The sequence below is a fragment of the Nannobrachium achirus genome (assembly GCF_963921795.1).
Source record: "Nannobrachium achirus genome assembly, chromosome: 10".
In the NCBI taxonomy this organism is placed as follows: Eukaryota; Metazoa; Chordata; class Actinopteri; order Myctophiformes; family Myctophidae; genus Nannobrachium; species Nannobrachium achirus.
The window spans coordinates 13,880,383-13,892,689 of NC_137819.1; positions in this window are offsets into that span (position 1 = coordinate 13,880,383).

Sequence of the window (12,307 nt, forward strand, 5' to 3'; positions counted from 1 at the left end):
CACGCTCGTCCATGATGGGCGGCGAGCGAAACAACTCTGAATATGAATAAATACTACCTGACTTATACGCTGGCACTGTTGGGATAACAATAGCTTTAACAACTTAGCAACAGTGCTGCTGATGGAACAAACGCGAGGAATAGGCGATAAGGATTAACACAAAGAAGCGTTACCTTTGTTTGGACGAGCGACGTGAGAGCGTTCTGTGCGTTCTACGTGGGCAGAGTCAAACAGGTAAGTGACGTGATCTGAGGTGTATTTATACTGTGTGATCGCTGTGTGATTGGCCGATGGGGGAACGCGGTTGTATTAGATAAGGTGATAAGGAACGTGAGTGGCTGTGGATAGCAGAGGCTACGTGGATGGCTGAGGCGAGTGGTGACGGTGATCGCAGTGGGTGGTCTCCACCCCTGAACTTGCGTTGAGCACAAGTGCACAACTACATTAATGCATTGCAACAGTGCAGCTGACCTGCGGAACCTGGGAATATACCATTCTGTATTTGTCAAGATGGGGAGAATACAAGTGACCATTTTGTGAAATTTTGCATTTGTAGTTATTTTACTGTAATTTAACAACATAATAACCAGCACAGATCGACAAAGAGACGTTCATGGATTTATATTTAAAAGTAACTTTTATTTCCCCCCTGGACCCAGGGTATGGCAGCTGCATACCCCTGCCATACCCAATTGACGCCCCTGCTCTTCTGCCATCCGGCCTAGACCGGATCAGACAGCCCGTTGTCAGGCTTCCCGGCCTCTGAGGTTTTTTTGTTTTTTTTCTTTTTTAGATAGATATCCATTTGCACTTGTTATATTGCTGTTGATGTACTGACATATTATCTTCTGATGTTTTGTGTCTGCTATTGTAAGTCGCTTTGGATTAAAAGCGTCTGCTAAATGCCTAAACTGTAAACTGTAAACTGTAAGACTGGTGATGCGAGGTTACATCCGTACTAGATGCTCGAACGATCTAAGCTGGCTCCTACAAGGCAAAATATTAGTTGTAAAACGATACTATACAAAATGGTACGATATTTTGCTTTTGCATATCGATATAGGCCTAGTAGATCATTGCAAATTAAAATAGATTTTTCTAACCCTGGGTTAGTAATGGGGAGAGTCAGGCAAACGCAACGTCGGACGCGTGTCGGAACAACGCTATATACGTACCCAACAAACTGATCTACAGGCAGCGACTCTGGGCGATGTCGTCCAAAGGTTACTCTATTTTCAGGTTTTTGTGCGACATTTTCCACTATCGCCTCATTGCCTGCTATAGCCAGTGGTTGTCGGGTCCCGCTGACAAATAACACATCCGGAAAATACAGCCGACCGTCGCCCGCTGTCAAAACACACCCTAACACTGCATGCTAATTTGACCCAGATTTCACGTCATTGCAGTCGGGTGGAAATCTTGTCCAAAACAAGCTCACAACGCGTCGCTTTGTGAGCTTGTGGATCTGCTATCTTCACTATGCTTCTGTGCGACGCTCTTGTATAATGAAAAAAGATCTGCCCGAAAGCAACGGTGTGCTAGAAGAATATGCAGATTTTACAAATTATTCAGGTCAGATCTTTCTTTTAATCACATTTTTAGAAACAAGAAAGAAAAAAAAAACTTTTGATGAAAGAACGTGGCAACATGTTAATTTCATATGAACTACAGTCACATGCTAATGATGGAGAATTAATGAGTTGCTTGGAATGTAATTAAAAGCTGTTTACGCCCAAATTGACTTGATATTGAGAGCTGGATATCAAATAAAATACAAACATTTATTTATACTGGCAGATAAAACCAAGTTTTTATTGTGGTTGTATTTTTATGAAACTGTATGGTTAAATATGCAAAAATGAAAATGTCTGCTAAATAGATACAGATTATAATTCATGTGCATATTTAATGCTCAGACTAAATCAAGAGAAACGCTTTTGAACTTGTGCTCGGCTGAACTTTGGTTCTGCATGGTCTCACACGCACGCACGCACGCACGCACGCACACACACACACACACACACACACACACACACACACCAAATGTATTAAATGACTAATTAATTAGTTGCCAGGCAGATTGTAGATATTCCCACTTAAACAATGGGGGTTGAGTTCAGCAGATTTCTCCTCTCCTCTCCTCTCCTCTCCTCTCCTCTTGACTCTTAGATAAATTCTGCGTGACTATGGTTCAGGACCATAATCCTTCTTAATAAGACGATGTTCTAAGTTTTGGTTTACACCATAAAGTCAACAGACCAACTCTCTTTATATGTATGGAACATAGAATTCAGCAATTCATGAAAGTTACAACATAAAAATAAATGAATGAAGAATCATTCATAAAAAATATAAAGATTTGACTTTGTTGGCCCAGGGATAGGCATAATGAAATATCCCAGTTACGTACAAGTATTTTTAGTTAATCTGTCGTCAGGCATTTTAAGTCACAGTCTCATCATCTCACCTTTATGTCTTATATTTACAGGCCGCCATCCCATATCTGGACTCCAAGAAATGATCCTATGGCTCTATTTTGAATTTTGTTTGAATTTTCATTTTCATGGAAGCCCCATACACATAGCATAATCTATACGCAATGCTTATGTTTATTGACCCAAATATTATTGGATTATGTCTGTTTCCTTTTGGACAACATTGGAACACACAACCACAACAAAGGAGGTTCGGTCAATATCACAACACCGTGTGACCTGGTTAAACTTGATCTCTGACCGTCTCCACCTCCTCCTTATATGGGTCAGCCTGACCCGTTACCTGCTCACCGTGTGTCAGTCACAATTTACAATTAGAAAGATGCAATTGGAAATTGCAAGTGTGGTTGCCTTAACACGAGTCACATTTGCAAATTAATTCCCCTCCTTATTGAATTTTCCCCATTCAAGTCAATGGGGAAAATGTATTCGCTGATAAATTAATGGCCATATATGGAGATCTCGGTGTCAGTCCTTGTCCCTTTCATGCCCATGTATGGAGATCGATCATGTCATCAATATTAAGCCCATATCTTGGAATGCCCATATATGGACAGCACTGTGTCAGTCTATATCGTCAGACATCTATGAAGTCAGTCATCTCCATATTTGGGAGAAAAGTAATTCACAAATAAATGTATATATTAATTAAACTACAGATCAATCTAAAACATATATTGTGTAAAGAATCATTGCAGATGCCACAGCACTCCAAATCATATCTGACTGAGGAAACTTCCCACTGGACTTCAAGCAACTCTTGACTTTGAAATCCTTGTTTTGAGTGGAGTCGTTTAATTCACGGTCATTGAGGCTGTTGGCAAATGCTATGGTAAGTGCTACGGGCTAAGAGTGGAGTTTGAAGAGGTGAGTCGTTCAATGTTGACCAGAGAAAACGAGCGCCTATCTAAATAACCTCCCACACTTTGGGTGCATATAGGCGTGAGCCTTAATAATGCATACTAATATACTGGGTGTGCGTGTGCGTGTGCGTGTGTGGTGTGTGTGTGTGTGTGTGTGTGTGTGTGTGTGTGTGTGTGTGTGTGTGTGTGTGTGTGTGTGTGTGTGTATGTGCACTTATACAACATACACACACACATAAGTTATATAAAATATGTGTCTCTCATATATGCTGGGTCAATTAGTTTGACTACCCAGCATGCATTGCTTATCACCATGTAATCCCCTGTCAATCATATGTACAGTAGTTAATTTGATTTCCAGGTGTGTGTGTGTGTGTGTGTGTGTGTGTGTGTGTGTGTGTGTGTGTGTGTGTGTGTGTGTGTGTGTGTGTGTGTCTGAAAGTGGGGGAGGGGGAGGGGGGATGAGGATGGGAGGATGTTTGAGGGGAGGAGCCAAATACAAAGAAGGTTCAAAGAAAACGACAGGTACTACGTATATCCACCTGTTTCAGCGAGAATTTACTGTAGCATTATTCGGAGAACAGCAGACACAGATACAAACTCACATAACATTGCAGATGCAACCGTTGTGAGCTTGTAGATCACTCTCGGCTGTGACGCCGGAACTGCCAACACACCTTCTGCGCAATGCACGATGGGAGGTTGGAAACTTGTGGATAAGGATCAACAGAATACTAAGGATGAGTAGAACAACAGGTACACTATAAGGATGAACAACAGGATGAACAACAGGTATAAGGGTTAGGGATGCACCCATATGGACATTCTTGGCCGATACAGATGTTTAAAATAACAATTTAGCCGATAGCTGATACTGATACCGATATTTGTTTATTTCATTATTGAAACTAACTGTTATTAGCTAATATACTGTTATTATTTCACCTTTCGGGCCAGGGAAACAAATATATGCTAAATGGTGCATTTATAGGTGCTTTACAGAGATTGTGCATTACATTCACACATTCACACACTCACATTCATACACCGATGGCAGAGGAAACCATGCAAGGCAAATAATGGTAAATAAAGGCAAATAAAGTAAATAATGGTTTCCATTATTTACTTTTTTTCCACTATATCTACTGCATAGTACTGTGTTCTATCCGTCTGTCATTCAATGTTATATGAGATACTTCAATGGATTCCTATGGAAATAAGATTAGTCTTTTCTAGGATCGCCTTTTAGTTGACCTTGTACCAGTGAACTGTACAGTCATGAAACTGTACTTTTTTCTATGCAAACTTCTAATAAAGTCTTCAATCAATCAATCAAAAGCACAAACCTGCTCACCGGGAGCAACTAGGGGTTAAAAGTCTTGCTCAAGGACTCTTCCACGCTAACTCCGGGGGAGCCCGGGATCGAACTGGAACCCTCCGTGTTCTAATGACGTTTTTCTCTACCCCTGAGCCACTGCCAACCCAAATCAACATTATAAGAAATAACTGTTCAGAATCTACTCTCTTGGTAGGCTGCAAATAACCAACACACCAACATAGACCAGCGCAAAGTGTATGCTTATCAACAACAGATAGTCAGATACCGTTGTTTCCTGTTGAGATTGGCAGATTTCACCCAGGGTTTTTCCTCTCACTCACATCATTTTGTCTGCTGACCTCACTCAGCAACGAAATAAACAGAAAATAAACACAAATAAAAACATAAAACAATTCACAGGAGGCAAGCAGTGATCACCCCATAACCCAGTTCGCAAATACCGCCATCTTGGATATTTCGCGTTGCATTGGGGGTAAGCGCACTACAGAAAAGTCAGTGACCATACATGAAGCTAGTTAGCATTAGTTTTTTGTCTTTAGGCTTTTAGAAATTTGATTATACTGTGTTTTTTTTCTAGATAGATATCCATTTGCATTTGTTATATTGTTGATGTTCTGACATATTATCTTGTTTATTATTGTGATGTTATCTGCTTATTGTAAGTCGCTTTGGATTAAAAGCGTCTGCTAAATGCCTAAACTGTAACTGTAAAGCTATCTGGGAGTAAATGGGTCCATGAGCGTCTCAGCTGCTTGGGATATGCTTTGAGTGTACGCGTCTTTGCTCTCTACGTGCCGATTATTAAACTGGTTTATGTTATAGCGCTGCACTTCTTCCACTTTATCACAGATGCAATCTGTTACTGTTTTTATAATTAACAAAATAATGTCTATATTAATCTACTCGTGCAGACTCAGAGGGCTTGCCAAAAAATAAAATGAATAAAGTGGGCGCAAGGGAACTGCTTGCGCGATGCGGTCGCACAGTACCCAGTAAACACTAGCCGTCATTTAGCCCAATGGTTATGTTTAGCCCTCATTTGAACCGTCTATCGTCAGTCTGTCTATAGACCGATTGTAGCTGATTACATTTAATCCATTATTCCATACTTGTTGATTAAAAAAACAGCTTTAATATCCACACCTGGTTTTCAAATATTGGACTAAAGTAATTTTAAGAGCCAATTTCACTATATAGTCTAGTTGAGTTGTAGCCGTCATCTGAACGCTTCCATTTAACGATATATCACCGTTTTGGACAAACGTGTGTTAGACCATCTTTTTTTTTAAATACATTTTTATCAAGTTGTTCATTATCAGATGCTAACAGTATCTCATCCCGGTTCTACCTTAATAGTTGTAGTTTAATTGCATCCACCGAGCAGTTTTCTGGCCATTGCACATCTTATAGCCATCTAAAAGACGTGCTGGGCAATACCTTTGAAAAATTCTAAAAGTGTAATAAATAATGGCATAATGCCGTGGTGCTGCTATGACAGCATACTATTACTTCTCTGAGTTACATAATTCATTCTGACACCAACAGACACAAACACACAAGACATGTCTCCCCACCCCACCATACGATAATGATTAAATAAAATCGTTTTATAGCTATGCATCAATATAAATTAAGTTAGTTTGTGTTGTCAAACAAAATGCACCGACCTCAAACGAACAGCGGGAGGCGATATGTCAACTACTAATAGCTGCTGGAATACATTTAAGTAACAAGCTGTGCCGTGGTCTAGCGGTAGCGCACAGGTTTCATTAACAGAAGGTCAGGAGTTTGAACCCCGTCGACTCCCAGTGTCAAATAATAACAGTGTAAGAAATCATTACAAATACGATCAGCTGCGGTGGTTCGGGTAGCATACGGCGCTCAGAACCAAGGAATAGTGATTTTAAACCCTGCTTGCTGCCATCATTTTCACTACATTTTCACTACTTTCGGCGGCCGCTAGCGGCCGCTAACGGCGTTTAAATGACGGTGATACAATGTCTAGTCTATACTAGCCGGTGAAAAAACTTTAAAATTTAAACTCGTCACAGACCGGATCTAGCTAGACGTCCGGTTACGGCGAAGACGTCATTTGAAAGCGATTTAACCCCCAAATTGCTTAGTGGGTAGCCTACCAATTCATATGATTTGGGCTTTTACATCTCATTCAACCTTAATATGCAAACATGTTTTGTTTTGTTAATGTTATGTCATGATGGCGCAAGCAACTTGCCTGCATCGTCACCAACTTTCACCACTTTTCTTGGCACTTAATCCATCCATTGCTGTGATCAGACAGTCACTGTTCTTGCTCGTATCCAAGTGGCACTGATTCCACGACCCATAGAAGTTTGTATCCCTGTTTTATTATCCTCAACCGGGTCCGGTTCAGATCACGCCCGGTTCTGTTTGTCATAACAGTAAACCTAAACCCCGACTCCAAGCGAACCAAGAAGTCCCGTACACCGCGCTGATAAATTGGAGAAAATGTGCTTCGAGCCTTCGCCGTAAGACGGTGTTTCTGCATATCTAAATGGCAGATATACAAGCTCTCAACCTGACGAGTTGAGACGTGTTGTGAGCCTGTAGCTCTGATATTTTCAGCGCGCAACACCATCGTACGACAAATAGGCTGATCTATAACAGCAGCAGCAGCAAGCTGTCAGGACAGAGAGTCCGAGCACGATACAAACTTTAAATGATTATGAATTTTTAATGGTTGTTCTACTTTATCGAAATAATAATAATAATAACAATAATAGGCTTAAATTATAAAATAGCCTAATAACAGCATTTGGCCAGGCGGCCACATAGCCGGTGGTCTTTATAATTAAGAGCCAATTCAATATTTTAACAGTCAATGGCATATATGCCTATTTATTGCAGCAAACGTGATTTGATTCTTATTAATAGACTTAATATTTATTTGTTTGTTTGTTTTTATCCCACAATGTTGTAACCCATGTTCGGTGTCAATTAATTATATTATCTAATGTAATCCTGGGCGCTACCTCTGCCAACCTGGAGACAATAACGGACTATTAGACTTACTTCTATAGCACTTTGTAACAACTGTGGATAGCATGACGTCTTGCCAGCCGTTTCGGAGGGTATCAGGATCGGGAAGACAAATTATACCCCCATCTAAAATTAGTTTGGACCTCCTCTGGTCCTCTATTTCTGTAATCTGTAGCGTATTGTTTTGGTGGTTGCAGATTTAAAATACATGCTGCACGGCAACAGGCAACTAAATCCTTCTTTAATGCATTTGACACAACAATGTCACGGTCTAATAGATAGCGGAACATTTAAATTACTGTATTGGTCATCTGCGTAGACTGCGTCCGTCATCCTCCAAGACTATCATCAAACCCAATTGCGGCTCTGAGATGCGCCCCTAGCGTTGGATGCGCATGGACCCAAACAATCCCAGAGACCTTTGCGAATACCCGGAATGCATTGCGCCATATCCAAGATGGCGCTATTTGCGTACTGGGTTATGATGTGCACTGCAATGTAGTTTCAAATGCACCGCTTTTTTGAGAGTAAAAAAGAAAAAAGACCCGTGTGACATATGTGTGATCTTGGCAGGTTGCCCCAGAAAATGTGCCAATCTCAACATGAAACAACGGTACATCTCGGCTACTGCTAATGTTAATGTCAGCTTTCTTTACTGATACCGATATTGACCCGATAATGGCAAACATTGACCGATACCGATGTGTGGCTGATATATCGGTGGCGGTGCATCCCTGGGCGAATAACAGGTATAAGGATGGATAACAGGTATAAGGATGGATAACAGGTATAAGGATGGATAACAGGTATAAGGATGGATAACAGGTATAACAGGTATAAGGATGGATAACAGGTATAAGGATGGATAACAGGTACAAGGATGGATAACAGGTATAAGGGTGGATAACAGGTATAAGGGTGGATAACAGGTATAAGGGTGGATAACAGGTATAAGGATGGATAACAGGTATAAGGGTGGATAACAGGTATAAGGGTGGATAACAGGTATAAGGATGGATAACAGGTATAAGGGTGGATAACAGGTATAAGGGTGGATAACAGGTATAAGGGTGGATAACAGGTATAAGGGTGGATAACAGGTATAAGGGTGGATAACAGGTATAAGGGTGGATAACAGGTATAAGGATGGATAACAGGTATAAGGGTGGATAACAGGTATAAGGGTGGATAACAGGTATAAGGGTGGATAACAGGTATAAGGGTGGATAACAGGTATAAGGGTGGATAACAGGTATAAGGGTGGATAACAGGTATAAGGATGGATAACAGGTATAAGCGTGGATAACAGGTATAAGGGTGGATAACAGGTATAAGGATGGATAACAGGTATAGGGTGGATAACAGGTATAAGGATGGATAACAGGTATAAGGATGGATAACAGGTATAAGGATGGATAACAGGTATAAGGATGGACACAATGATAGAAAGATAGAAGTGTCTTAAAGGATGATTAGAGGTCAGCCACTCTGCTGCCATGGTTACCGTCGCCAGGTAACCCCCCCCCCCCCCCCCCCCCTCCTCTCCTCTCCTCTCCTCTCCTCACATTAACTCAGCTGAGCAATCATGAACCAAACGCCAGATCCTCACTGATTACACACACACGCACGCACGCGCGCACACACACACACACACACACACACACACACACACACACACACACACACACACACACACACACACACACACACACACACAGAGTACATGATTGGACATATCAGATAATGACCGGCAGTCATTATCCACTTACAGTACACACACTACAGTACAATAATATACATGCAACTAGAAGCACAGGTCTCCGCCAGGTCAGGTAGGTTATTGTGGCCTCTGTGGCGCTATAATTGGCCATTGTAAAAAGGCTGCGATGCCTTCTTTCCGGCCTTTCACGGCAATCGGACGCTGCATTTTGCGATTTGAGGCATTTTGTTCCAAAAATGTGTTTTGCAAAAGTCGACCTGCTGGTGGCACTATTACAGGCCAATGTGAAAAGGGTGGCATTGTTCCTCGACCTAGTGGCTAATGTGTGAGCAAAATATAACGGTAATCGCGCGCTGCGTTTATGATTTGAGGCATTTCCTTTTTTCCTTTTTTAACGGATTACGGTAAGATTTTATTATTTATATATATATATATATATATATATATATTTTTTTTTTTTTTTTTTTTTGTGTGTGTGTGTGTGCAAAAGTCGACCTCATGTGGCGTCTGAACAGGCCCAAGTGAAAAATGTGGCAGAGTTCTGAATTGGCATCCAGGGAGTGTGTGTGCACAGTTTGGCAGAACACAAATGTTTAAGAAGTGGACATAGCCGATCTACATGTACAAGCTCACACTCACACAGACAAATGAGATAAACTGCTCACATTCCACCGCTCTTCAAACCGGGTTTGATTTTTCACATTTATTTTGGCATGGATGCTATTCCTTATATACATTAGATAATAAAAAAGGTGACAAGCTCACAAGACGTTGCGACTTGAGCTTGTAGATCTGCTATTAAAAAAACAGTGGGGGGTCCTTGGCACGATATATTTTCAGATGGGGTCGGCGAGAAAAACCATAATAATCTTGGGGTCCTTGCAGGGGTGTCACAACAAATTCTGGGCCCTGGGTACAAGGATTCACTTCGGGCCCCCCCATGAATGTTCTTTATAGGGGGAGGGGTTTAACCCATGGGAACACATTATTTGTGATTTAACTCTTGAAAATAGCAGATCTACAAGCTCACAGAGCGGAGCTTGTAGATCTATTTTTGAAAATAGTAAAACATATATTTATTTTTTGAACATTTCAAATCCTTCTAAGGTTTTTTTTTTATAAAACCTATGTTTCTATGTCAGTGGTGCTCAAACCTTTTCATGTGAAGGAGCCCCAAAATTATATGATTTTGCCACGGACCCCCATCTCAAAATATTTAGTTCCAGGGACCCCCCCGGAAGCAAAATTTGAGTTACAAATGTCTGCTTAAAAACACAAAGATTCGCACACATTTCACGACTTTTCAAAAATAGCAGATCTACAAGCTCGCAGCGCGGCACTCGGTGCCGCACTGTGAGCTTGTATATCTGCTATTTTTCAATAGCTAAAGTATAAAACAATTAAGGCCCTCCACCTTGGGCCCTAGTAACTCAGTCCCACTTTTCCCCCCCTTGTTGTGACACCCCTGGTCCTTGACATGAAAGTGTTTGTGAACCACTGCCCGCGTCCCCAGGGCTGTATGCTAGATCCTCTGTTATTTCTAGTATTTAGCTGCATGCTGTGATTCATTTCGGAGGGCTCTGGAAAAAAAAAATCCAATTACGTTCTCCCAGCAGAGCGGACGCTGTGTTTTTTTTGAACGAGGTGAGCTTGTGTTTTGCACGTTTTCATCAACAGTAATTTCAATAGCTAATTATTTTCTTTCCCTCTCAATTTGCTTTTATGAACCCCATGGAGTCGGCTCATCATTAGGATGCTGTATAATTTAGGTTTGATTTTATTCATGTTGTGTAGGCCTGAGTATATTCTACTATCCTTCTATAAGTGTTGATTTCGTCGACTAAAACTATGACAAAAAATGTTTGTGTGTTTTTTTTTTCACTGACAAAAACGAATAAAAACTAAGCTGTGATGACTAAAACTAAGACTAAATATATTGACAATTTGTCAACAAAATAAAAACTAGACTAAAACATTAGGGAGGGACTAGTGGAGAAGAGAGTAATTTGGTTGCTCTGTAGATCGGCTATTTTCAGCACGCAAGCAAGTAGACTAAATCTAAAACTTTTCAGTTGACTAAATGACATTTTATTCAAAAGACTATAACTAAAACTAAATCAAAATTTGCTGTCAAAAACAACACTGCCTTCTATACAACAGTCGTGTAAAGTATAAGTATCTGTAGGTACATTTACTTACTTACTTAAAGGACAACAAGAGTTCACATTTTAGATTGTAATTAGAGAAAAGAAAAGGTGAGTGTTAAAATGTTTTCATTTACTTGGTTCTATCTTTTTTTGGGGGGGGCATGAGTAGCCTACAAGTGGCTAAATTAGACCCATTGTGGTGCATCTTGGGAATGGGCTTATTGCGTGTAAAAAGACATATTTGGCCACTTGTACGCATGCCCACTGAAAACAAAATCATTAAAATCTTTAAAACGGATAAAGCAGTAAATTAAACCATTTTAACACTGATCTTTTATTTTCTATAATTACAATCTAAAATATGAACCCTTGTACTTAAGTACAATGCTAGGTATTTGTGTGTATGGCTGTGTGCCGACACTGCAGCTACACAGCAGCACTCTGGAAAAATGGAATGCTGGGGTTCAAGAGGTTAAATGTCAAGTATAAAGTCTATTTTCAATCTGTCCTAATGGAAACAGATGTTCTTTGAAGTTTCCCTTGAGACATGCTGTATTTTAGGGGGGAAGATTTACATACATACTTTAATATGACATACATGTAAAGTGCTGTAAAGAATGTAATCCACAGCCTGTGATGTGAATGACAGTTTCATCCATCCGTGAATCACAGGTGCCATTGATGAAACCAGGGGCGTCACAAGGGGGGAGGAAGGGGGGGGGGGG